Source organism: Panthera onca, chromosome A2 (genome assembly GCF_046562875.1).
Source record: "Panthera onca isolate mPanOnc1 chromosome A2, mPanOnc1 haplotype 2, whole genome shotgun sequence".
NCBI lineage: Eukaryota > Metazoa > Chordata > Mammalia > Carnivora > Felidae > Panthera > Panthera onca.
In genome coordinates, this window is record NC_138340.1 from 154,519,129 (window position 1) to 154,546,979 (window position 27,851).

Consider the following 27,851-nt stretch of genomic DNA (forward strand, 5'->3'; position numbering starts at 1 on the left):
AATGCTTAACCAACTGAGCCATCCAGGAGCCCCATCTTTCTTTAAAATTGTTTTCTCAGGGAGCCTGGGTGGCTCAGTTGGTTGAGCATCCGACTCTTGATATCAGCTCAGGTATGATCCCAGGGCTGTGGTATCAGCTCAGGGCTGATCCCGCATGGGCTCTGCACTGAGCATGAGGTCTGCTTAAGATTCTCTCTCTCTCTCTCTCTCTCTCTCTCTGTCTCTGTCTCTGTCTCTCTCTCTCTCTCTCTCTCTCTCGGGGCACCTGGGTGGCTCAGGTGGTTAAACATCTGACTTCAGCTCAGGTCATGATCTTACAGGTTATGAGTTGTATGTGTGCTGACAGCTCAGAGCCTGGAGCCTGCTTTGGATCCTGTGTCTCCCTCTCTGCGCCCCCCCCCATCCCTAACATACAAAATTAATAAGTAATAATATATTAATAACGATACATATTATATTGTAATATGTTATAATAATATACTATTAATATTAACTAATAAATAAAAATAATTAATTAATCTCTCTAAAATAAAAAAATTAATAAAAAGAAATTAAAATTGTTTTCTTCCCTGCCTCCCTCCCACACTTTTCCTTCCTTCTTACCACACACCTGGATGCCTTGAGTTTTAGCCCCTCTTTCCTCCAGTTCGGCTTGAGGCGTCTTCCTAAAGCACCTCACTGATCCACACTGCCCTGCTGTTAGACTGCAGCAGGCTCCCAGTCTAAGGAATTGGCTCGGGTGATTGATTGTTGATTACGGAGGCTGACAAATAAAAAATCTTGGCAGGCTGGAGACCCAGGGAAGAGTTGATGTTGCCACTCAGGTTCGAAGGCAGCCCGTTTGCAGAATTCCCTCTTCCTCTGGAGCAGTTAGTCTTTCTCTCAAGGCCTTCAACTGATTGGATTGGGCCCACCCACGTTATGGAGGTGATGTCCACGGGTTCAAATGTTAATCCCATTCCAAAAAATGCTGGGTTGGTCAACCTGTGCTGCTATGACAAACACCATCCCTGGGTGGCTTCAACAACAAACACTTGCTTCTCACAGTTCTGGAGGCTGGGAAGTCCAAGACCAAGTGTCCCGCCAGTTCGGTCCCTGGTGAGGGCCTGCTCTCCGGTTTGCAGATGGATGCCTTGTTGTTGTGTCCTCACACGGCAGAGAGAGAGAAATTGTCTCGCATGCTCATGTGCTAATCTTATCATGAGAGCTCCATTCTTCTGAAGGCCCTACTTCCAAATACCACCACACTGGGATTAAGGCTTCAACTTATGAATTTTTAGGAGAACACAAATTTTCAGTCCATACCAAATACCTTCCCAGAAATATCTAGAATGGTGTTTCACCAACTCTCTAGGTACTGTGGCTTATCCAAGTGGACACATGAAATTAACCATCACGGCCTCTCCAAACTCCAACACTGGCTCTCTCAACTCAAGACACCACTAGGCTCTGTTTAGAATCCTCTTCCTTACACGGCAGGCAGACACTCTCACCAGGTAGTAATCTGGGGGAATTTAATGGTGCCCCTTATTGGTTCCAATTCTTTCAGTGATCACTGTTTTGCATTGCCTGTTGTACAAAGTCTGAAAACTGTTCTCTTATACATCTTGTCTGGTTTGTCAATTGTTTTAGGTGGGAGGGTAAATCCAGTCCCTGTGGCTCCATCATAGCTCAAGGCAGAAGTTTATTTCTACATCGTGCTATGAGGAGTGCTTTGTTCATCTAAGCTCATGTTCATCAAATAGCATTTCTATTTTCTAATTTAACATTTTTTAAATGCTTTATTTATTTTTGAGACAGAGAGAGACAGAGCATGAGCAGGGGAGGGGCAGAGAGAGAGCGAGACACAGAATCTGAAGCAGGCTCCAGGCTCCGAGCTGTCAGCACAGAGCCCGATGCAGGGCTCGAACTCACAAACTGCGAGATCATGACCTGAGCTGAAGTTGGACGCTTACCGACTGAGCCACCCAGGCGCCCCTCTATTTTCTAATTTTAAAATGAAGCTGTTTATATCACAGAAAGGGCAAAAAGAGGCCACACCTTTGGCTGTGTAATCTTCCTCTTTTTGTGAATATATTACTCTCTCCATAAATCCATTTATGACTCTTTTATTATTATCATTATTATTAACCATCTCAGTAAACACTTTTGGATGAAGACCTGTGAATTTGCTCTAAAATCGTTCTGGGACCACGCACGCACGAATCCTCTTGGATCCTAAGAGGGAAGTACCCTGCCGCTATGCAGATGCTGGACACGGAAGTTCCTGCAGCGGGGAGGTTACTTAGGGAGTGTGGACAACCGGAGTCAGAACACAGAGCCCAAACCTGATCTGCTTTTGAGGTGTGAGTTGCTCTCAGTTGGCAGGCCCCAAAGCCTCTCTTTCCAGGACAAAGACTACTCTCTATCCAGAAAAGGAAAACAGAGCATCTGGTTGCACGCTAAGGGAGTCTGGTCTGAAACGACTAACGGAAGGAGGGGAGAATTGATCTGAGAGCTCAGAGGTGCTTGGTCCTGCCGAGGCGATGCCCCGCTACACCCCAGGAGGAAAGAGACACCCCGAGTGTCCTGCTATCATGGATAGAACGTGCTTCACGCCCTTCTCCTTGTGCCTTGCTCATCAAAGGCCCAACACAAATATTGGTTATAATTGGTGAATGGAAGATAGAACCAAGGGGAGTGCCAGGGTGGCTCAGTGGGTTCAGCACCCAACTCTTGATTTCGGCCCAGGTCAAGATCTCATGGTTCATGGGTTCAAGCCCTGTGTTGGGCTCCATGCTGGAGGTGCATAGCCTGCTTGGGATTCTATCTTCCTTTCTCTCTAAAAAAAAAGAAGGAGAAGGAGAAGAAGAAGAAGGAGAAGGAGAAGGAGAAGATAGAAGGTCTCTGAGAAGCCAAATTTTTTTCTGGAAAGCTCTGTTTCTCCCTGATGGTTTCACCTTTAGCCAGTGTTTTGGTAGTTTTGCCAACACCAGATCTGGGGTGTCTTACACTCACACCACAGGGACAGAGGCCCGATAATTAATTGGTTCACAGATGCACACATTTTTATCATACTTTAAGTCTTCAATTGTCTGACCTTCAACCATTTAAGGGGCCAGTCTGATGACCTTTGACTCCTGTCATTGACCTCTGACCTCTCAATCGCTTCTGGGAGCAGTGGGGGAGGATAAGGGGTAGAAGGAAGTTCAACTGTCTATGAAGCGGAAGTAGAAGAAATCCTCTTTTGGTAAGAACCCACCAAGAAGCCTTAAGATAGATAGCAACAGAATACAATGGAGGTGAAAGAGAGAGAGAGAAAGAACCAGATCCCTTTTTTCTGCATCGAACACCGGTGCTCCTGAGGCTGGAGACAGCCAAGCAGCCTCAGATCTGATGAGCTCAGCCGACCACAGGAGAGCACCTTACGCAGTAATAATATCTCAGTTCTCGTTGACGGGGCCTGAGAAAGAGCCCCCCATTTTTCCCTCTTTCTCATCTCGGTCAGAGAATCTGCTGGGCAGGACGTTACATTGGCTGAGGGCACGGGCTCAGAAAGTTATACACCAGAGTTTGCAGGCTGGCCCCACCACCTAACACCGTTGTGACTCTGGGCAAGACCCTCACGTGTAAGGGGGGGCAGAGTTTGGCAACACCTACCTCATGAGTTGCTGTGAAGATCCAAGTAAGTAAGGCATTTGGAATGTCTCTGTGCTCAGTACATCTCAGTAAATCTGAACTGCTATTATTTTATTTTTCAGACCTTTCTCGAATGTTCTTTGGAGTACCTGGTTTCATTTAAAGAAATTTTGAGGGTAGAGTTGTAGATTGTTATGAAAGATTGAAGACGTGACAAAACAAAACATTGCTGATGGGGGGAAGGGGACGGGGAAACTTGGAGGAAAGAGAACTATATTAAATGGGAAAGATACAAAAATGGCCTTCAAAAAATTAAAATCCTTTTGATGTTTGGAAACATGAAAATGGACTCTGTATAGGTTGCTGCTCTTAGAATGCTTTATATAATAACTATAAAAGGAGAGCTTATCTGAGATTTAACTGTAAAACTATCAGTTGACTCGATAATCGTATGTTCTTGAATTCTTGTTGCGGATGGGACTACAAGACGTTAGGAATCTAAGTTGTGCCTATTTGCAAGAATCAGACAAACTCTAAGAACTGGGGGAGAAAGTAGCCTTCCAGTAAAACAAAGAAAGTCATTATGTTCTCTGCACTCGGTGTCCTCCACTGTTTCAAAAAAGATACAGAAAGCCCTGATTTCCAGAAAAGGAGCTGAGAATAAAATGAACCCAGATTCACAGAGAACATCTTTTTTTTTTTTTTCTTTTTTTCTCCCACAGCTCTAATTAGTCTTGTTTTGGTGCTGCCACTAACATAAATTTCTGCCTTTTTTGTTTCTTCTTCATCACCTTCAAGGATTTCGGCAGAATGAGGTTTTGTCCAAACTAAAATTGATTGCCCTATCTTTCCCATGCTAGATTATTTCTAGAACAAATACATGTCATTTGTTTGCTCACTCACTAAATATCGATTAAGTCCCTCCGGTGTGGCAGGCACTGGGTGGGGGCATAAGGACACACACAGCCCCTGACCCCAAGGAGCTCACAGGCTGTGCGGGAGACAGGTGAGGAATTATGCACACTGGAGAGCTATAGGAGCAGCAGGGCCTGGCGTTTAGAGGGGGGCACTCAGGGACGTGCCCACCCAAAGGGAGAAGAGCCTACGTCTGCCCATCAGTGGGAGGGTTACGAATGTTTTCAGGGGATGTATTTGATGACTCCTTTTCAGATATGCTTTCCAAATTGGCCTCCTTCTTTCCTTTTCCGTAGGACTTGGGGGCCTCTAAAGTCATCAAGGGTCATGGCTTGCAAAGGCCTTGTACAAATGCGGGAATATTTTTACAGTCCCAATATGTGCTGAGAGCATCAGTGCTATTCGTTAAGAAATGACTGAGAGAGATGCTCAGTGCAGCCATTTCCTCCCCCCGTGTTTGTTGATTGCCTGCTGCAGGCCCCTGTGACTATTATCCTAATTTCCTTTGGGGACTTCCCCAAGGTGAGCCCAGAAGTCCTTCTTCTCAAGGACAAGGATCCTTACATCTAGAAGTCCTTTGGGTACCTCACCCTTAACTTTAAGGCACTCCTGGCTTTCACAAACACTCACAGCACTTTAGAGGGGACCCTTTCCAAGATTCACCACAGAGTTTCAGTATCTTTTTTTGCCAGACATTCTTTTCATTTCTTTCTTTAAAATATTTTTTTTTATTTTTGTATTAAAAACAATTTTTTCATGCTTATTTATTTTTGAGAGAGACAGAGAGCAAGCAGGGCAGGGGCAGGGGAGGGGGCGAACAGAGGATCCAAAGCGGGTTCCATGCTAGCAGCAGAGTGCCCAACGCAGGGCTCGAACTCATGAACCTATGAGATCATAACCTGAGCTGAAGTCAGATGCTTAACTGACTGAGTCACTCAGGTGCCCCTCTTTTCGTTTCTTCTTGAAGATGGCGTCTACCTGAGTGGCTTTTATGGGAATGACCAAAGGTCACGGTTGAGGAAGGGTGTGAAGGGAACAGGAGTCCAAGTGGAAGGGGGTGAGCAGACAAGTTGGGCCAAAGGCCTGGAGAGAGCAAGCCTGGGACCTCAGAGCAGGCTGCCAAGGTTACAAGAGCAGGTGGGGAAAGGCAGTCAGACTCCGCCACAGCCGTCTACTTCCTCCTGCAGGTGAACACCAGGTGCTGACGACAACACCCTCCTCTAACTTCTAGAAGCTTTTATTATCTATTCTAGCTTCCCCAAATTTAGGGACAAACGGGTTTAGGTCTCAGGTTCCCAGGCAATCGGACTCTGAGACAGACAAGAAGGTTATTGGGAATGCCCGAAGGTTCATCGCTGGTGGGGCCAGAGTGAAACAGGACGGGGCTAGGGAGGCTTTGGGCTGTGATGTGGTCACAACAAAGGCCTCAGCTCCCCCGAAAGGAGCTCTGGAGCTGGGATGGCCCATCAGTGTCTAGCACTGGGGCAAGGGAGCCACACCCCAGCACTCACCAGTCAGTAGATGTGGGAAGTCCTGGGAGAAGGCGGGTGACCTTGAGCAAGGACAGCAATTTCTGGAAAGAGACTCAACTCAGAGCCATCAGCCACCTCCTCCCAGCAGGCGGGGGAAAGAGCATTCACAGAACCCACTCCTGAGAGGGATGGTCACATAATGAACAATCGTTACCTGTACTTCTCATTTGTTTCCACATTGGATGATGAGCATGTTGTGGGAAAGACTTGCCCTTTCAGCTAGAAGCGTCCCTCACAAGGCCCTGCCTCTTGAAGGCCTCCCTGGACGGGATTACCAACTGGGCCTGCAAATACCAAAGTCCTTTATGCTACAGGGATGCCAGCCATGATAAAGGGGTCTTCGGGGGACCGTCATGCTGGCTTGGGATGCCTCATCTTCCCCAAATGCTGAAAATCAGGAGCTGAGGGTCAAGAGGCCTCTCGGAATCTCCACTCCCGCTGACCTAGAGATCTGCAGACTGTGGGTCTCGGTGTGGTCTGGGACCAGCAGCCTCAGCATCACCGAGGAACTCCATAGAAATGCAAATTCTCGGGCCCCAGCCCAGACTTACTGAATCAGAAACTCCAGGGGCGGGGTCCTGTGATATGTGTTCTCACAAGCCCTCCCCGTGACTCAGGCTCACTAGTTTGAAAAGCATGGAGTTAGTAACACAGCACGGTAAGTGTGGGAGGCAAGGGATCCTATGAATCAAGGGAGCCTATGAATCATGCCTTTGCAAGAGCCCGCACCTGGCCAGGGAAGAAGAAAAAGACAAAAAGCGGGAATGACAGAGTATCCAGGGTCAGCGTGTCCATCCAAGAGCACGGTGTGTCCACTCTGGCCTAAGGGCCAGGGGAAGAAGCCAGGCAGGCCCCGACACTCAGCACACACCTGATGCCACCTGAGATGCACTGTGGCAAAGGTGTAAGAGGATCTTTGTTGGCATCCTGCTTCTCGCCGCGTTCAAAGGGTCCCGGGCTGGTTGTGGCTTCCTTATCGCAGTTGAAGGGGAGGCACACCGGGTGCCACCTCCTTGGCTGAGAAAAAACAAGCTTCTGTCCAAGCCTCTACCCTCCATGGGAAGGAGAAGTGAAACGGGCTGCGGGCTGGGGAGGAAGGAGGGCCGAACGGGGTTTCTGGAGATGCCGAAACTTTCTGGTTTGATCTGACGGTACAACCCCAGCCGTGCTAGGAAAACAGAAGCGGCTCCCTCCCTCCCTCCCTCTGGTCCGTTTGGGCAACGGCTGCGGTAGTCAGGACTTCCTGGCACCTGTCCACGCTCTGGTCTTGGAAGACAGAGCCCTTTGTGATAGGTGCATGGAGCCTCGTTAGAGAGAGCAGGGTCAGTCACCTGGAAGATTGACAAATGAACCTGGCCCATATACCTGGGAGCTAAATGGCATGGTGGGGATCTCAGTGGGATCTGTCAGGGGGGGAGCGTGCTGTGAAGACTCAGAAGACCCCTGGGAGGAAACTGGAGGGAAAGACAGGCTCAGGAGGCCAGGAGAAAAGGAGGAGAAGGCGTGGGGGCCAGTAAGAGCAGGACCAGAAGCAGGGAGGCGGGGAGGCCAGGGAGGAAACAAGTCCCACTGGAGCAGAGGGTCCTGCAAAACACACCAGGCGATGGGTCAAGGCCAGCCGAGGGAGCCTCCCCGACAGGGTTGCCAGAAAAAACACAGGATGCCTAGTTCAATTTGAACTTCAGATAAACAAAGAATAATTGTTAGTATAAGTGTGTCCCAATTATTGCAAGACTTTCTGTTCTAAAATATTATCCACCGTTTTTTTTTTAATTTTTTTTTAATGTGTATTTATTCTTGAGAGATGAACAGAGCATGGATGGGGGAGGGGCAGACAGAGAGGGAGACACAGAATCGGAAGCGGGCCCCAGGCTCCGTGAGCTGTCAGCACAGAGCCCGACGCAGGCCTTGAACTCACAAACTGCGAGATCATGACCTGAGCCGAAGTCAGCCACTTAACCGGCTGAGCCACCCAGGCACCCTGAGCATCCTGTATTTTTATCTGCTACACTGGGCAACCCTGTTCCTCAAGTAGTTATATTTTATGGTCCCTACTTACTCCACGAGGTAGTTCTATTGTCACCATCATCCCCATTTTACAGATGAGAAAACTAAGTTGCCGTGGTCACACAACTAGCGACTCTGTGTCCACAGCTGGGGTTCCTAACCTCTAGGCTACGATATAGAGTCTGGAACCCGTCAAACCTTAATTCAAAATCTGGCTCTGCCACTTACAAGGTGATGATGGAGTAACAGGGACCCTCAGCAAGTCATTTAATCTCTCTGAGCCTCCAGTTTACCCATTTCCAACTCCTCCCCAGTAGTGTTTTATGAGAACTAAGCGAGGCAACTAAACAAATGGGAAGTGCTCAGTCAACGGTACCGTGATGATGATGATGGTGGTGGTGCTGAGGAGCCTTGAAACTCATAAAGAGGAGTCATTTACGACACTACAGAAAATGAGGCACCACGGGCAGGGTCTGGGATGGTAGCAGAAGCTGACGTGTCTTCTGCCCTCTCGTGCCTGCCTCCTACCCGGTACCCGGTCTGCTCAGTTCTCTGACTTGTCTCCCTGCCCCTACCCTTACGCACTGAACCAGCCCATCCCGCGCGTATCAGAGGCATTCTGGCCCACGCTCACTTCAGAGTCCAGAGCCCCTCGTTGCTGGAGGCGGGGGTTCCCTGCCTGCACTTCCAGCTCACGTTCCTGACTGTAAGCGGTCCTGGCCTTTCCACCTGTCCGTTAGCTCCTCAGATCGCTGCCCAGATGTGTCTACATCCCAGTTCTTGCTGCCATCAGGAAAAAAAATGCAACAGACGGAGCATTTTGCACCCATCTCCAACCACATATCACAAACGGGTCCTCCTCCCTGTTATATAACTCAGCCTAACTTACCAGACCGCCAGCACGCGTGCTCGGAATGCCTTTCATCGGCATATCTACTGAGTAAAATCAAGACAGAAGATATCTGGTGATTAGGCTCAGTTTTAGTCATTTCCTGCCTTCTCAGGACAAGTCAGGTAGAAGTTCGCTCCTGGCTCCTCAGCTTCCCATGAAGCCCCTCGCTGCCCCAGGTCCGCTTAGCAAGGGGCCATCCCAGACAAGCTGCCCCACCTTCTCCAGCCGGGTTAGGTGTCCAGGGTACTAGGGATCCAGCAAAGATGCCTAGTATCATCACTGTTCACTTGTTCATTCCTTATGATTTTTTTTTTAACCATCAGGGCTTCATGTAGCCATTAATCCTAGTAAATAAACTAAAAACCGTATGGCCAGTGCTCTCACCAGAACTCTCCTCCAGGGCTCAATGAGTCACGATTACCTCGACCTTCAAGCAGCCCTCCTGATTCTGTCTCTCAGTCTGACCTGTGTGACTCTTTTGTTCCAGGTCATGACAAGATTCCTGCTCTCAGGGGGCAAAATAATATTTTTGACCCAGATTCCAACCATGTGGTCGGTCACTCACTCTGAGTCCCTATTTAACTCACTTTCTTGACTTTTGGAAGCAATGGCCCCTGGCTCCAGCCTGCTCACCAGGCTTGGGCTCCACGCTCTCAACACCGACCCATATTTCTGGTCTCATCTGTTCCCATGCCCTTTGCCTGTGCGGTTGATGTGAGTTTCCAGCCCTCTTCAGACTCTCCCAGCTTCAGGGCTGAGTCCTACCCCCAGGACCCTCAGCCACCCACCCCGCAGCACTGACAGTGCCCGGACTCCAGCCATCTGGCCCTCATAAAGTGTCCCTGGCTCCGTGCCGAGCTGCACTACAGATTGGCCCTTGGTTCCCTAGGAAACTGTAGGCTGAACTGGCTGCCAAGTCAATGGAGGGTTTCAGCCATGTGGTTGGCCACCTGGGCAGAAACCTTGCTGATTGCTTTCTTACCTATCATTTCCCCTTTTGAGCTCCGAAGCCCAACCCTATCCGAGTCACCTGGGCCTTGGAAACCTATTCCTTTGGAGTCATTTGCAACTTGGAAACCCAGTCCTCCTGGGTCACGGGCACCTTGGATATCTGATGAATGTCCTGCGTTAATTAAGTCTTTTGTACTCTGAAATATTTCATCTTGTTCCTGGTGTCCTAGGCCTGGGAGACCTGGTCTCTGAGAACCGGCCACCCTGTCTCCAGAACCCAAGTATCTGAGTCACCAGAGCCTTGGTTACTTTTTTTTTTTTTAATTTTTTGTTGATGTTTTATTTATTTTTGAGAGAGAGAGTGCACAAGCAAGGGAGGGGCAGAGAGAGGGAGACACAGAATCCGAAGCAGGCTCCAGGCTCCGAGCTGTCAGCACAGAGCCCAATGTGGGACTTGAACCCAAAAACTGGGAGATCATGACCTGAGCTGAAGTCAGATGCTTAACCAACTGAGCCACCCAGGCACCCTGAGCCTTGGTTACTTTTGCTAGATCAATAAAACCCTGCAGTCATGTCAGAGTCCTGCCTTCATTCACCCTCCCCCACACTCATTCACCCAACTTATCTATTCACAAATGTTTATAAAGCATGTATCTTAGATAATATGTTAGCTCAGGTTTCCCAGCAAGGAATAGGCAAGACGTGGTTTCTGGATGAGAGGAGCTCATAGCCCAGTAGAAAGCATCAAAGTAGAGCTAATTCATCTCAACAGTGTAGACAACGTCACAGTAGGGTTGGGGCAAGTTCAAGGTAATGGGAGCAGCACCTGGCAAGAGCATATCTCCTGCCCAGGGGCACAGGGAATGTCTTCCACAGTGAGTCTACACTGAATCCTGAATGACAGTGAGAGCCAGTGAATGAGTCCAAGTGGGAGGGGGCACTCCAGATCTCATGTGTGAAAGGTCAAGGAGAGAGAGCAACTCAAAAGGGAAATGAAAATCATCAACGTGACCAGGGCAGGTGGAGAGGTAGTCAGGCCTGACCACCAAGAAGGAGTTGGTTGGGGGTGCCAGGCTGGCTTAGTCAGCAGATCATGTGACTCTTTATCTTAGGGTTGTGAGTTCAAACCCCACATTGGGCATGGAGACGACTTTAGGGGAAAAAAAAAAACAAAAATGGAGTAGGTTGGTATCCTGAGGGTGATGTGAAGGCACTGAGGGATTCTAAGTAATACCCATCTCACCTGCTCTGAATTTCATGCTCAGATCCACACTTTGGGAAGCTCGCCCTGCTTCCCATGATGGAGATGGAGAATGAATCAGAGGGAAGGCAATGTTCTTGGCAGGAAGAGGCTACAGTGGCAGGATTCTGAGGCTGTGATGATAATGGCCTGAACCAAGGAAGCAGTAAAATGTATGAGGAACATAAAATCCACAGGACTTAAGATTGTGCACAAAGCTGAGGGAAAGGGAGAAGTCCAGGAGGGGAGTTCCAGCCCGGGCTGACATCAGTGCATAGAGGAGGAAGGGCTCAGGGAAGGACAGCCAGGGAGAGAGGTCCTGAGGGGCATCCGGTGAGGGAGCTGTGTCTCCAGGAGCCATGTGGGCCGGAGCAGAGGTCTGAGACTCAGCAGTGTGAGAGGAGGAACGGGAGCCAGGAACATGATCCAATGGGAAAAGCAGAGGCTAAGGATGGAGCCCAGGAAAGATCAGCATTTAGAGACAGACAGAAATTCCACGTAGTCCAAAGTATCTCCCACACCTGACGCTGATTAATTGTGATGGAAAAAAGTAACTTTATGATGGAGAAACCTGGAAGACACCACTTTAACCAAGTCATCCAGGGGCTCCTGGGTTGCTCAGTCGGTTAAGCGTCCAACTCTGAATTTTGGTTCAGATCATGATCTCATAGTTCATGAGGTCGAGCCCCTTTGTCAGGTGCTACACTGAAAATGTGGACCTGTTTGGGATTCTCTCTCTCTCTTCCTCTCTCTCTCTCTCTCTCTCTCTGACTCTCTGACTCTCTCTCTCTCTCTCTCTCTCTCAAAATAAATAAATAAACTTTAAAAAGAAGTGATCAGTATAACTATTGCCAGTAATGGGACAAATAGCCATCAAGTCCCTCTTGATATGATGTACTAAGAAGGACACAACATTACTTCTGTAATATTCCTGCCCCAATGCATGATCTGAGTCTAATCAAGAGGGAACATCAGACAAACCCTCACTGAAGGACATTCTACAAAATAACTAGCCCATGCTCGAATCCCAAGCAGGCCCTTCAAAGATTCCAAGAGTATGAAAGACAAAGAAAGAGGAGTGCCTGGCTGGCTCAGTTGGTGGAGTATATGACTCTTGATCTTGGGGTCATGAGTTTGAGTCCCATGTTGGGTGTAGAGAATGCTAAAAAAAAAAAAAAAAAAAAAAAAAAAAAAGGAAAGAAAGGCTGAGAAATTGTTTTGGACTAAAGGATACCAAGGAAGGGGCACCTGGGTGGCTCAGTCGGTTAAGCATCCAACTTCGGCTCAGGTCGTGATCGTGCGGCTTGTGAGTTTGAGCCCTGTGTTGGGCTCTGCACTAACAGCTCAGAGCCTGGATCCTGCTTCAGATTCTGTGTCTCCCTCTCTCTGCCCCTTCCCCAACTCATACTCTGTCTCTCTCCCTCTCTCTCAAAAAGAAATTAACATTAATTTTTTTTTTTAAATAAAGGATACCAAGGAAAAACCACAATAACTAAAGAATTCAGTGTATAATCCTGGATTAAATCCTGGACCAGGAAAAAAAAGTGAAAAAAAAAGTTTACCATTAATGTGACTTTGGGACAATTAGAAAAATTTGGAATAATGTTTACAGATTAGACAACAGCACAATATCAGTGTTTTTCTGAGTTTGAGCATTGTACTTTGTAAGTGAATGCCCTTGAAAGTAAAAACCAATAGAAGTATCTAGGGGCAAAGGAGAATTGTGTCTGCAATTCACTCTCTACAGTTCAGGAAAAAAGTAATATGGATGGATGGATGGATAATGATAAAACAAGTTAACACTTGGGAAAGTAGGGTACGAGTGTACTGGAATTTTTTGTGGCATTCTTTTACATTTTTCTGTAAATCTGAGATTATTTTGAGGTTGTATTACGTGCTAAATATTTATTAAATGGAGTTGAAAACTGACTTGTTAGTTGTTTCTCTAAGAACTTCAACCTCCATCTCTACCCCTTCCTTCCCCTTTGCAATGTAACTATGCCTTCAAACAGCATTCTTTTCTTTTTTTTTAATGTTTAGTTATTTTTGAGAAGCATGAGTGGGGGAGGGGAAGCGAAAGGGGGCAGAGGGTCTGAAGTGGGCTCGACACTGACAGCAGTGAGCCTGATGTGGGGCTTGAACTCATGAGCTGTGAGATCATGACCTGAGCCGAAGTCAGACACTCAACCAACTGAGCCACCCAGGCGTCCCTCAAACAGCATTCTGTTTTAAAGCTGTGGTTAAAAAAAACATACAACTTTAAACTTGCCATCTAACCATTTTTTAAAATATTTATTTATTTATTTTGAGAGAGAGATCATACATATACAAGCTGGAGAGAGGCAGAGAGAGATGGAAAGAGAGAATCCCAAGCAGGCCCTGCACTGTCAGCACAGAGCCTGATGCAGGGCTTGATTCCACAAACTATGAGATTGTGACCTGAGCTGAAATCAGGCATCGGACGCTTAAGCAACTAAACTACCCAGGCGCCCCCCATCTTAACCATTTTTAAGGGTACAACTCAGCAGCGTTAAGTAGATTTGCACGGTTGTGCAAATATACTCTCTCTGTCTGAATTTTTTTTTTTAAGATTTTACTTTTAAGTAATCTCTCTACCCAACATGGGGCTCGAACTTACAACCCTGAGATCAAGAGTCGCAGGCTCTACTGACTGAGCCACCCAGGCACCTCAGTCTGAAATCATTTTAAAAGAAAAGAGAAAAAAAGCAAGAAAGCAAGGGAGGGAGGGAAGAAAGAAAAGAAAAGAGAAAAGAAAAAAAGAAAGAAAAGAAAAGAAAAGAAAAGAAAAGAAAAGAAAAGAAAGGAAAAGAAAAGAAAAGAAAAGAAAAAGAAAAGAAAAAAAAAAAAGAAAAGAGGCAGGAGAGGCACCAGAGGAGGAGACAGAAAGAACAGGCATGGAGGTAGAGGAAAAACAGCAGACCATGAGGGGGTAACAGCCCAGGGAGGAGAGCATCAGTCAAACAGAAGTTTGTGGTCTGAGGGGTCAAGGCTGCAGAAAGGCCACATAAATGCAAGGGGGAGACAAGACAAACAAACCTCAATCCCACAAGTTTGCCCTAGAAAAGCTCTCCACTCTCCATCCACAGGCGCTACTGGTGGGGAGAGAAGCCTGGAATATTCTTGGGAACCACTGACTCCATGAAAGAAAAGATGGCTTCAGAATTTCTGCCAGTGTTCTGCGTGGCTGAAGGTGGAGACCCAAGGGGAGATTGCATTTTGGTGTGGAAGATGCCTCGTGGGCCCACAGTGTAAAAGCAGGGGAGGCTCACCCCCCAGCACCCACCGTCACCACCCTCACCTCAAAAGGAAAGTTGAGTCAAAAGGGAACTGGAATTACCCAGTGTGAAAGGTAAGGGTTATTTTCACGGGCCCTTGGTACCCTGGTGACCTCAGAGACAGGACTCTGGGATGGACCTTGACACGAAGGGAAGCTAATGAATGTGGGAGGAAATTCTACGTGGGGAGCAAGAAGGCTCTGTCAACAGGGCAGGAGACTGGTCAAGAAGAGAGGCTGCTGGAAGGAGTTTCCACAGACTCACTGGACATCGGACATCAGGAATGTGGGTTCAGATACTCAGTGTTCATGCTCTCCGTGCCATAATTCCCAGGAAGCATCTATAGACTTTAATAACAGTCCCTTCCACCCAGCGCCACTGGGTGAGCATTGTCCTTGGGTATGAAGACAAGAGGTGAGTTCATATCTGGGATAACGCGCATCAGAGAGTGAGGCTGAGACCAGCCACAGGAATTGGGACGGGAACACTTAAGAGAGAAAATTGCAAGAATTTAAAGACATACACACACCACATTCCCTCGGAAACATTGGGGCTCACACCCCACTTATACATTCTACTTACAACTGCATGCTGAACCTTCCCTTGTTAAAGAGTGACCTCAGGAAGTCACAGGAACTAGGGACATTCAGGCTGCAGAACTGAAGCCAGTTACTGGGGATGTTCATGACCTTGGCAGGAACAGATTCAATATAGAGGTCAGGCACAAACCCCCTCCCCAAGAGCTGGCAGAGCAGAGGTGGAGAGAAAGGGAAGCCGGTTCACGCAGACAACGCCATGGCTGCGAAAGGAGGAAGGACACAGGTATTGACAGTCATCTGCCTAGAAATAGAAGGAATTTTGTCTCAAGATGAGAAAGACCTCAAGTATGTAATGGATGGTGAGGGGGAAAAGCCAGTAAAGAGGGAAAGACTAATGATTTAGGGAAGAGAGTAACAACAGCAGGGCGACTTGGTTGGTTTTAGGGCACTGGAACATCAAACGCCCACGGGATAGGGGCTCAGTCTAGACACCATCAGGGTGATGCTCCCGGGTCCAGTGTCACCATTTTTTTAAAAGATGTTGATTTATTTTTGAGAGAGACAGAGTGCAAACAGGGAAGGGGCAGAGAGAGACAGATACACGGAATCCGAAGCAGGCTCCAGGCTCCAAGCTGTCAGCACAGAGCCCAACGCGGGGTTTGAACTCACGGACTGTGAGATCATGACCTGAGTTGAAGTCAGACGCTTAACTGACTGAGCCACCCAGGTACCGTGGGTGTCGTCATTTTTATCTTGAGCCTTAGGAACCAATTGGCTGAATCACTTCTGCTCCCCCTCCCCGCTACCCCAGGCAGTATGGGACCCTCTGCTCAATGGGTGACACTGAAGAAGACTAACACTTCCTCATGGCCTAAGCTTCCTATACTCAATTACATTCAATTCTCCCAGCAGCCCTCCAAGTGGACATTATTATCCCCATTTTATAGATGAGCACACTGTGGCTCAGAGAGGCTGAGTATCAAGCAGCAAAAAACAGAAGAGGAACAAGCCTGGATCTTATTCCAAAGTTCATTGTCTCTTCACTCCAGCCCTTAGGAAATATATTCTAATGTCCCCGAGTTAAGAAAATTATGTCTGGGGGCGCCTGGGTGGCTCAGTCCGTTAAGCGTCTGACTCTAGGTTTTGGCTCAGATCATGATCTCAGAGTTCGTGAGATCAGCTCCTGCGTTGGGCTCTGCGCTATCGGCACAGAGCCTACTTGGGACTCTCTGTCTCCCTCTCTCTCTGCCCCTCCCCCTCTTTCCCTCTCTCAAAAATAAATAGACATTAAAAAAAAAGAAAATTATGTCTCATTACCTACAAAATCATAAAAGTATTACCAAGCTTTTTAGCTGAGCCTGGGTTTCCTGAATTACAGAAATGTGTGCCTCTATCTCTAGAACCACAGAGACCTAAGCCCACATAACCTGTTCAATTTGCTTCTCTTGAAACCCAGAAACTTTCCACCATTGCTCCTGAAGTTTCTCCCTGGGGCCATGGAACTTTACAACTGCTGAGATCCCTGGTAACACAACAAAGCAAATAAAAGAGCAGGTCCTGGCTTGGGCTCCTCGCCTGTCTCAGCTCAAGGTGCTTCTGTTAGCCTCTGAGGCGCCTCCGAGAAACCCCAGGACTTCATGGAACACAGTTTAACAGCCACGGCTATTGGTCAGGAAGTCTAACTTTTTTCTTTTTTCAGTGAAGATGCCGAAGCTCAAAGAAGTAAAGTGATCTGCCTAGGGTTGGTGCCACACAGAGTTAAGTGAATTACAAATCCCAAAAACCTGTTTATTTCACAGCTACTAAATACAGCTTTCTCTGATAGAGATTGCTAGATGTCTGCCCAACCTAACAGCAATGCTGTTTCTCCCGCTTGGTAACAGAACCCCAAATTTATTCCAAGTAGAATTACCCCCTGCTAATGGACTAATTTTCAGCTGGGTCTGGCCATTAAGCTCTAGCCAGTGAAGTATCAGCAAACAGTACGGTTCTTCCAGGAAAGTGTCTTTAAAAGAAGGTATAGGGCCTTCTTTCTTTCTTCTCTCCTACTGCTTAGAAGTCAGGTGTGATGGCTGGAACCCCAGCAATCGTTTTGGACCATGAAGGATGAGACACACCATCTAGAAAGGGCAGACAGAGGGCTGGAAAGAGCCTGTACCCCTGATAATGCTGAAGCTGACATATTAGAACTAGATTGTGTACATGAGAAGCAATTTAATATGTCTGTTTGAAGCTGCTATTGTTGTGGCCGAATCTAAACTAATTGATATAAATCAGGAAATTTCAACTGTTTTCTCTAAACCATAAGGATGATTCCTAACTATATGGCCCGGAATGCATATCTGGACCTGAGAAGGTATGACCAGCAACTTTCCACTCACTCTTGAAGCCTCTGTGTGATGTGTTTCCAGAGGCAGGAGACCAATCCTCTCGAAGCTTCTGTGTGCTGTGTTTCCAGAGGCAGGAGACCAATCTAGCAGCATTACTCATCCTTGGAGGATCAGGTCATCCAAGCTGCCAATCCAGGCTCATCAAGGATCTGTAAATCTACATCTGGGCTCTATTTCCAGAACTCCCAAAGTCCATCCACCTCCTGAGCCTTCAAGCTGCTGTTTTCTCTTAACCTCAGAAAACCCCTGCGGTTGTATGATCATGAATTCCAAACGGGGGTCATTGAAAAATCACAAGAAGTCAGGAAATAAAACTACTTAGCCTGTTCATAGAAATTCAGTAAAAGTACACGTAGTAGCGTGAGTGAGGCAGAGCAAATCTGTAAATATAAAGAGCTTAGAATCCAATAGTGATAGAAATCGCTGGGATGGGATGCTCAAGCCTTCACTAAAAGAGTTTCCCATTACAGCAATAAGTTCAGTCTTGCCTGAAGAAATCAGAATATAGGAAATTCCCATCCATTTCCCACTGAGGAGAAGCATCTTGGGAGACTCAGCCCGTCACAGGTCACTAGCTCTTCAGTCCCTCCAGCACCTGTCCGCCCCTCCTTCCTGGTCCAGCCCCAGTGCTGGGAGTGAACAAGGTGTGGGGAGATTGCACCTGTCAGCGGGAAGACAGCCAGCAGCTTCTTAGTGCATTTTCCTAGCTGCCAGGGAGACCGACGGGCTGTAGGGAGAGTGTATGGGTCCCGGAATTTAGGAAACTCAACCAAAAGCAAGTTTACTCCCTGACAAGGCTGAGCTAATCATTAATCATTTGCAACCATCTCAATTGTTAAGGCTGCAGCCCGTGGAGGAGATTAGCCACATGGGAGGTGGTCCAGAGGCAGGTGACGGGTGCCCGGGCCCCTGGCACTGAGCATGTTGTGGTGCATATGGAGATCGTCATGTAGAAAATCTAGAGAGAACTCTGCTTCCGGGTAGTGTAGGCATGGATGGGGGAGGTCCCGCTGTGATGCCGAATACGGGGATGGGACATCGTGCCTCACATCCTCTTTCCGCTCCAGCTGTTGCTACAGCAACCAGCCACACAGGGTGTCACCTACGGCACCTTGCCTCAGCTGTGCCCCGGATCTCCTGCCTTCTGCCCTGGCTTTTCTCTACTGTCACCTGTGGAATCGGTAACCTGCCGCAACCCACTCACCGTGGGGCAGCTCTCACTACCAGGAAACCAGAACCAGTGGGGAGGCTCCACCCCCTTTGCCCGGGCAAACAAGTCACAGGCGTGGTCTTCACGGCTTCTTGGAAGACCCCCGGCAGGACTGAGCCCTGGTTACCCAAAGCCAATTGGGGTGACGTTTCCCTTTCCTGTGTGTCTTGCCCGGTCCTCTCTCTAGTTCCTCGGGATCATTTCCCAGGGGAGGTGACCCGCATGCAAGTCCATCTTCTCAGGCTCTGCTTTCAGGGGGAATCAGGCTAGAAAGACAGGAAACAGACCGATGCCCAACTGTGGGAAGACACCAGCCTTGTGGGGTCCCAGCGGAGCACCTGTGGTATTTAAGAAAGTACCCAACGGGAAACTAATAACTCCAGTGGCCGGGGATGTGTCCAAAGGCCTGAAGCCGGGACTCTGGGCTCTGGGACACCGTGACTTTTGTGTGTGTTCTTCGGCTCCATACCCTGTCCAACGCCTCATCTCAGAGCCCCTCTGCCCACACGGTTTCATGCGTGCAGTCTACACTGACGGGTTGCAAACACTGCATCAGTTCACCATCCCATTTCTCGCCCAGACCCCGGGCTGGTTCCAAGGTACCTGTCTCGGTCAGTATCTGAGGAACGTCTCTCCTTCCCAATTTCTGCTGTGAAGGTCCAGCTACCAGGCTGGAAAGTTCAGGATTCCTTTCCCCCAGCATTAAATCAGCCAGCAAGTCCTGTAGTTCCTTTAGTGACATTCTTCATGTCTTCACTCCTTTCCCAGCAGCCTGGCCCTGGGCTCACTTTTCAACGCAATTCCTGACACAGCTGGTCTCCACCGGTGACGCCAGTGATGCGACCTCCAGCACCTTTCTCCAGGAATCCACCCTGGGCCCCGGGGTGGGGCACCACTCTGTCCGGAGGGCTCTCGGGCTCTCGGGGCCCACAGATCTTTGGCTCTTCCTGGGGGCAGACAGAAGGTTCCAGTGAAGACCACCGCAGCCTGGTCTCACAGGAGCGAGTGGGGAGATGGGCCCCTGGGACCCTCCAGCACCAGCGGCCTGCACCCCAAGTGGCACAGCGAAACCTCCCAAAGCAGAGCCTGTGACGGTCGCTCCTAACATTCCATTTTCCCTTTGGACAGTTTTAAGTGTTGTAAGTTGTCCTGTCACTCTAAGCCAACACTGGTGTCACTCTAGCTTTTGCCCACTGGCTCTTGTCCTGCCCCCCGGCTGTCTCTGATCTGGACTTACACATATCAGTCTGATCCCTCTTTCGTGCGGTGGCTTTTCATACTTGAAGACAGTTCTCCTGTGCTCTCCTCCTCCCCTCAGTGCTTTAAGCACCTCCAGCAACCTCCCAAATGACTTGGTTTCTAGGTCTTTCGTCATCCCCAGGACTCATTCATTTGTCCAGTAAATAATTATTGTGCACCTACGTGCCAGGTCTTGTTGGGCAATGGGAGGTAACATTGAAAAGGTCAGGCTTGATCTGCTTTCGTGAAGCTTATTTAAGTCCTGGAGAGTTCTTGAGTTTACTCTTGTGCCTTTTAAAATGTGATGCCCATACTGAATGTAATAAATACCTGGCACCTAGGACCAGTGAATTGTACGATGGGCCTGTTATGTCCCCTCGTACCTTCCCGCAACTTGAATTTTGTGTTCAACGAAAATAGAAAAGCACTGGGCAGGGGGCCCAAGTCCATTTCTTGCTTAAAGCCAAGCCTCTTCAAGTAGCGTCTGGGTGGCTCAGTCAGCTGAGCATCAGACTTCAGCTCAGATCCTGATCTCATGGTTCATGGGTTCAAGCCCCACACCGGGCTCTGGGCTGACAGCTCAGAGCCTGCAGCCTGCTTCCGATTCTGTGTCTCCCTCTCTCTCTGCCCCTCCCCTGCTCAAAAATAAATAATCTCTCTCTCTCAAAAATAAATAAACATTAAAAAAAAATTAAAGACACGCTTCTTTGAGACTTTGATTCCCCATCCATAAAATAAGGGTAAAAATACCCAGTCCGTCTTCCTGAATCATTCTGAAGAAACCATTCACGTGCACTGAGTTTTCAGCAGCCTGGGGTGAAATCTGATCCCTTTTAGATTGCTACTTCAAATCACAGTGATTCTGAGATGCTGGATGAATGTCAGTGCTCAGTCCCATCCCTGAAAGTTTCCCCTGGGTCTTTCAGGGAGTCCTCAAAAGGGTTCCCTAATTAGTCCCAGTCACGACTGTGTCCTTCTGCCCTGACTTCTCTGGCTGAGATCCATGGCCCCCAAACCACCACTAAGAGCCCCAGGGCCACCACTGCTAATGGCACAGTGCCCATGGTGAGGCTGTAAGTCTCCAGGTCAGAGGGGCCGCCTCCATGCCCTACGGCCCCCACGCCCCACGTGACCCACCAGCGCTGATTCTGTGCAGAGATGGAGAAAATGCACCTTGCACCCTTGCACTCGCCCCATCTCCTGCAAGCAGCCTGCGGCAAATCTCCACCCCTTCTCCACCCACCTCCTTCCCCCTCAAGGGGAAAACAACAACGACAACAAAAACACCAGTTTCTGTAAGAGTGAGTTTAGAAATCACTGGCTCTCCAGTCATTTGTTCCCCCGGATTCAGACCTGGCTTCTCGTAACAGATGATTAACGTGCTGAAACCAGAACGATGAACCTCTACACTCAGGTGAGATGAACAGTGTATTTGTTGAATTGAAACATCCACCTCAAAAAAAAAAAACCAGAAAGCTGCTAGTCACTTTTAAAAGACAACCCCTCCTCCTTCCTGGCACCTGGACTGCCCTGCCCGGGATAAATGAAGGGCACAGGACCTGGTGACAGTGATATGGCAGAGACGGCAGAGCATATGGGCAACATAGATGGTCAAAGAGAATCAGGCAGATGAAAAGAAAAAAAAAAGCTGATAATAACTCCATAATAAGAAAAGGGTTGTAGGAGAAAGGGGTGTGGTCAGAGGCTGACAACATTTGTCTAGTCCTAACGATGGGTACACTGACCACTTCATCAAATGTTGTAATAGAGGGACATGGTAGGGGGCTATCTCCTCAGCTACCATGGTTGGAAGTCAACAGGTAATGTCCCAAACTGAAAAATCAAGAAATAGTAATATACACATATTATTTAGGAAAATAGAGGTAAATGCCAGGAAAAAGGCTGTCCAGTTGAGAGTCATTTCCTCAGAGGAGAGAGCCCAGAGGACAAAGGGTGGTTGTTCCTTTTCATGATGGTAAATATTTATTCCATTTCAGTTTCTTTTTAAAGTTTATTTGAGGGCCGCCTGGGTGGCTCAGTCAGTTAAGTGGCCAACTTCGGCTCAGGTCATGATCTCGTGGTCCGTGAGCTCAAGCCCCGTGTCGGGCTCTGTGCTGACAGCTCAGAGCCCGGAGCCTGTTTCGGATTCTGTGTCTCCCTCTCTCTGCCCCTCCCCTGTTCATGCTCTGTCTCTCCCTGTCTCAAAAATAAATAAAACGTTAAAAAAATTTTTTTAAATAAAAAAAGAACATTACTTTGTAAAATAAAAAAAAACCCCACTTTTTTAAAAAAGTAAATGATTTGGTAAATAATGTCAAAGTCAAGTTACCATTTCCATGTCATTAACACACACACACACACATTCCATTTTAACTCCAGGGCATCAAAGCACCCAGCTGAGGTCTGAACGGCATGTTTTTGCTAACGTGTTTTTGCTAACGTCTCCAGTTGGGAAGGAAGGACAGATCAGGTCCGGAGCAAATCTCTGTGGGAAAACTTGAGTATAGTTTGTCTTGGAGCAACTTGTTCTGGAGTCCAATTCCCAATACCATTTAGAGACAGCTCTCACCAGGGAAAAACAAAACCCTGAATGCTTCTGAAAGAACGCATCAAGGTCTACTGCCTACGACTGCTGTAGAACTTGCTATCACGATAGAACTTTCATGCTTATTCTTCGTAATGGCGACAGTCATCCAAAAAATCAATAACTTTTCACTGTGCAGTTACTGTGTGCCAGGCACTGTTGTGCTTTGTGGGTTTCGATTTGTTTGATTCACCCAATTAGCTTTTAGCGGAGGAGGTGCTCAAGAAGGAAAGCTCTAGAGGCACCTGAGTGGCTCAGTTGGTTGAGCGCCCTACTTGGGCTCAGGTCATGATCTCGCAGTTTCATGAGTTCGAGCCCTACATGGGGCTCACTACTCTCAGAGCAGACCGCGCTTCAGGTCCTCTGTCCCTTCCTCTCCCTCTGCCCCTCCCCCACTCAAGCTCTCTCTCAAAAATAAATAGCACATTAAAAAAAAAGAGAGTGGGGCCTGAGTGGCTCAGTTGGTTAAGTGTCCAGCTTCAGCTCACGTCATTATCTCGGGGTTCCTGGGTTCGAGACCCGCGACCGGCTCTGTGCTGACAGCTCAGAGCCTGGAGCCTGCTTCACATTCTGTGTCTCCCTCTCTCTCTGCCCCTTCCCTGCTCACGCTGTCTCTGTCTACAATATATAAACATTAAAAAAAATTTTTTTTTAAGAAGAAAGGGTCTCAGACAGCTAGGCTTTCAATTCCCCATCTATAAAGTGGGGGATAATACCCGCATGGGAGAGAGTAGTTGTGAGGAGTAAATGAAATAATGTAGATAAAGCACTTGGGCCCAAGGTTTTCCACTGTAATTTCACAGGCATCAAGAATTGAATGATACATTTGAAAAATATGAACAGCATTAATTTAAAAAAAACAGCAGGAAATGGAAAATTTTAAGATTCTAGAGTATTTCAGTCTGCCCTTCAATATGTCCGTCCTGCTGGAGGTGAACTTGGGGGTGGCGTTTGATCTATGGGTCCCCAGGAGCCAGTCTCTGCTAAGCCTGGCGTCATTCCACATCAAAGGAGACAAGGAGAAGTCAGAGGAACCGAAATGCTGCCCACACTTCAAAGGGAGTCCCTCTTCCGGAAGTTGTTACAGCCTTTCAAGGAGGGTAAAACAGCGGTGCAGCTGGGGGGGGGAGGGTGGGGCACTCTCAGCGAGGTACAGCGACATCCAGCTGGCTTCCACGCTGGGACGCGGAACTTTCCGGGGTCCAAGCAGCACAGCGGGGGAATGAAGATGTCGCTGTGTATACAGACCGTCGGCCCCTCCGCCTTCCTCCTTCCCAGCACACTGAGGGGCAATCGGCAAGCTCCATCTCGGAGTGGACCATCAGCGACGGCCAGTCCCCTGCAGGCGGTGCCCCGCTCTGCGCTCTGTCAAGTCCACAGCTCTGATTCCTGGGCTTCCGCCGAGAGGCTAACACATTGGATGGCTGCGTTTCAAAGTCACAACCAGAAATAAAACGCTCCCTATTCTCGGGGCGGAGACGGCGGGGATGCAGGGAAGTGAGGGAGCGGGGCGGGGGTGGGGAGGGTGGTAGTGAAGAAGGGGCCTAAAATGATCTGCTGTCTCCTGAACAGGTGCTCTGGGCCCAGCATTTGAAGGCCCCCTCTCGCCGGCCCCCCGCCCTCCTGCCTAGGGCCCTCGGCTAAGCTGGCGGTGGACAACAGGCCCTTCTGCACCCGTCCGTAGCTCACTTTCTAGTGACAGAGAGGGACAGAAACGGGCTGAGAGGGCTTGGGGAATTTCCCGGCGCTCCCCTAACAGGTTAGGGAGGTGGTCGAGCTGCGGGCGGACCCTCCGGTGGGCCCTGGGGTACTCCCTCGGCGCGCAGTACTCCCCCGCCCCCTGCGATCCCCACCCCATCGACCCTTAGGCATCCCCCTTACCCCCTGCGCGTTCACAGCCTCTCAACACCCCACTGACCGCCCCCCCCACCCTGGGCCGCTCGCACCGCCCAGCCCCCCCCCCCCAATCCGAGCACACTCCCGACCCCCGCGCGGTCCCACCTCCAACCCCCTGCGCACCCCCCTCGCCGGCGCAGCCCGGGTTGTCTCGGGACCCACTCCCCCCCCCACCCCCGAAAACCCGGCGGAGCCCGCGCGGGGCGGGGGCCGGATGCGGAGACGTGCCGCACGTGCGCCGCGCGGGGATTGGCAGCTCGGGCCCCGCCTGCGCCCCCGCGCCCCCGCCGAGCTGCGGAGGCCCGGGCTGGTGAAGGGGCGCCCCGAGCCGCGGCGGCTGCAGCCGGTCCGGAGCGCGGGGGGCCGCCCGGGCGCGCGGGGCCGGGCTGCGGGGTGCGGGGTGCGGGCTGCGCGGCCCGGAGCGGCGGGGGAACAATGACAGCGGGATGGGAAGTGGGAGGGGGGTTGGAGCAGCCTCCGGAAAGCGCCGCCAACTGCACGGGTGCTCTCTTGCCCGGCGCGGCTAAAACGGGCTTGCTCAGAGGGGCCGGAGCTGCTGTTTTGCCGAGTGAAAATACTTTCTGTAAGTGATGAAAAAATTTTCCACTTTATTCGGTTGTTGGCTGGGGCCCAGTGCATTGAAGTCCCAGAGTTCTTCGGGGAGGAGCCAGGAGGTTTACTGCATCCCCCGACCTGTGTTTCGCGGGGAGAAGAGTTAAGAAACCTGAGCATTCTAACGCAGCTGGCGGAGCTTGAGAAAGTGACAAAGGCAGAGCTCGTGTGCGTGGCTCGGGGACGATGCCCCGCCTCTGAGCCGGGGACCAGAAATGTGTCCATTAAGGGACTGGTAATGGCTGGGTTAAGCCTGGGACGGTTCCCCCAAGGAGGCGATTTGAGAGGAGGCTGTAGGTGCCCGGCCTGGGGCTGGAAGAGCAGTCCGGGAAGGGCCCAGGGGGCGTGGAGGGCGCACCCACCGGCCACCTGGGGACAGGAGGCAGCAAAGGCGCCAGCAGCCCTCAGGGATTCCGGGGCTGTGAACTAAGCAGGGCCTGTGGCTCCTGGTCCCAGCTACAGACAGCCAATAAAAGATAGACGCAGGGGAACCCTTCCCTACCCCCCCCCCCTCCCCCGCCCCCGGAGCCAATGGAAACCTACCCGCCGGCGGAGGAATTGCCACCTGCCTGCGGAGGAAACGTTTTCGCACACCTGGCCAAGAGGCTTCCCTTGGGGGTTGCCTTTCCAGGAGCCCAGGACAGGTGTGTATGAAGGACCAAAATACCAGGAGCGTGTTCAATTAGTCATTCTTTTGGATCAGAGCGCCTGCTGCTTGTAAAGCCACACACACGCCATTACAAACTGTGAGGGGGCAAAGAGCAAAGGCAAGAGGGCAGAGGGGAAGAAACGTGCTTCCTGCCCTGAGCATCTTAGAGGGGCCTTTCCGCCTGTTGTATGTCCTGCATCATGTTCCCTGCTGTAAAGGTTAGCGTCTTGTATTTGTGTAATGCTTTACAGTTTCAAACTGTATGATTTATCTGGTAATCACTGTAACCTATAAGACAGGTATTATTACTCATGTTTAACCAGCAGAGGAAGTGATGCTCAGATTAGCTAAACCCTACACCCAAAGTGATACTGCCGTTAGTGATGGCTGTGGGACTAGTACTCAGTGTTGTGGCTGCAAATCCAGGGCTCTTTAAATACATCAAAGGAAGGAAAGCAGGCCTGCTTTATGATTCTGGCGCCCAGGACACACCCAACAATTAGAATGAAATCCAGAAGGACTAGGTTAATTTCTTAGTCATTGCTCTTTCAGATCGTCCCCTTGCAACACAGGTGAGCTCCAGTATTATACACCTGTGTGTGAAGAAGGGGTTCCACTGACTCGCTGCCAGGAAAGCCAGTCCTGGAGGTAAGAACAGAACGGGGGGATGAACACGGGTCACCAGCTGTGGCTCCCTTCCTTATCCACACTTAATAGTGCCTGAGAATGAGCAGAAGGACAGCTCCATTCACGAGAGCCCAAAAGGGAATGAAAACCACTGATGGTAGGAAAATGCTGTGTCGTGTATAAGACCTCGGAGGAATATAGGGTAGGGAACTGAGAATGGGTGGGAACTTTTTTTCACTAAAATAAAATGAAAGAGTCAGTACTCTAAACCGAGATAAGGTCAGTGGCTTACATTTACATGACTTCTATTCTGATCAATGGACCATGTTTGCTTCATTTCCTTACTCTCTAGACGTGCCCTGTTCCTACAGCGGCCACTAGCCGTGTGTGGATGCTGAGCCCTGAAATGTGGCTAGTCCAAATCAAAATGTGCTGTCCATGTAAGATTTGAAAGATTTGAAAGACTTGGGAAAAGTAACAGCTTACTGACACCTTTAACACTGATGATGCCTTAAGAGAATATTGGGGATCCACTGAATTAAAATCAAATACATTATTGAAATTAATTTCATCTGTTTTTTACTTGTTTTCATGTGGCTCCTAGAAAATTTTAAATTACATACATGGTTTGTGGGGGCTGAGAACGTTCTTGATCTGGGTGACAGAGATTTATGTATATGTGCATAGGTGTTCATTTCATCCAACTGTGCCCTTAAACCTTGTGTACTGTACTGCTATATGTTAATAAAAATCCGTTTAAAAAATTTAAAAAGAAACCAACAGTGGGTTCCTGTTGCATTTAGAGCAAAAGCGAAGCTCCTCTCCTGGGCCGCCAGACCTGGCCTGCTCCTCTCCCTCGCCGGATACCATTCTCCCCATGGCTCACTGACCTTCCCACTTCTCCAGTGTGCCTAGCTCATACCCATCTTGGGATATTTGCATTTGCATTTTCCTCTGCTTGGAAGGTTTTTCGTCCAGATCTTCTTTGCTCCCATTCATATCTCAGCTCAAACATCACCTCCTTCTTCCTTGACCATCTATATCGGTTAAGATGTTTTGGTCAAAAGGAACAAGAAACCTAAATCGGCTTAAACATTGAAGGGAGTCTATTGGCTGTAGAACTAAGTCCAGAAGAAAATCAGGCTCCGGCCAGGGTATAGTCAGGATTTTTCTGTGATTCTCTGGGTGCTCCCCTCAACAGGTCACCTTTATCCTCATGCTCAAAATGGCTCATGCAGCAATATGGCTGCAGCAATCCCTGGCCTCACATCCATATCCAACCTCATCCAGAAAGAGAGATTCTTGTCCTCCAACACTCAAAGGAAAGTCCGGACTTCACCTAACCAGTCCCTTAGCCCAGGAGAATCCCACACACTAACTGGGGTAACCCTGAACCAGTCAGTGCTCAAAGGACCCTAATTAGTAGGCTTAGGCGGTGAAAGCCCCATGCCACCACCCAAATCTCAAGGCTACGATGCGTTTGAGACATTTGGAGGGGTGCTGGGGAAGCAGCGGATGTGTCACTAGACCACCCTACCACCTTGAGTCACTGTCTAAACCAGTACTTGGCAAACTTTTCCTGTCATGAAAAAGAGTAGATAATGAGGGTTTGCATGCCTCCTAGAAGTCTGTATTGTTTTAGAATCCTTAAAAA

At 49.1% G+C, this 27,851-nt stretch overlaps 1 protein-coding gene and 1 long non-coding RNA gene across 2 annotated transcripts in view; one reads left to right on the forward strand and one right to left on the reverse strand.

The window, feature by feature from the left end:
* Nucleotides 1–27,851, reverse strand: part of SLC37A3 (solute carrier family 37 member 3) — a 150,806-nt gene that overhangs the window by 8,829 nt on the left and 114,126 nt on the right. The gene's annotated exons all lie outside the window — the stretch shown is intronic.
* Nucleotides 24,610–26,773, forward strand: LOC144614588 (uncharacterized). The gene is made up of 3 exons (XR_013552440.1): nucleotides 24,610–24,892; nucleotides 26,143–26,218; nucleotides 26,550–26,773. It is a non-coding gene; the product is annotated as an uncharacterized LOC144614588 (long non-coding RNA).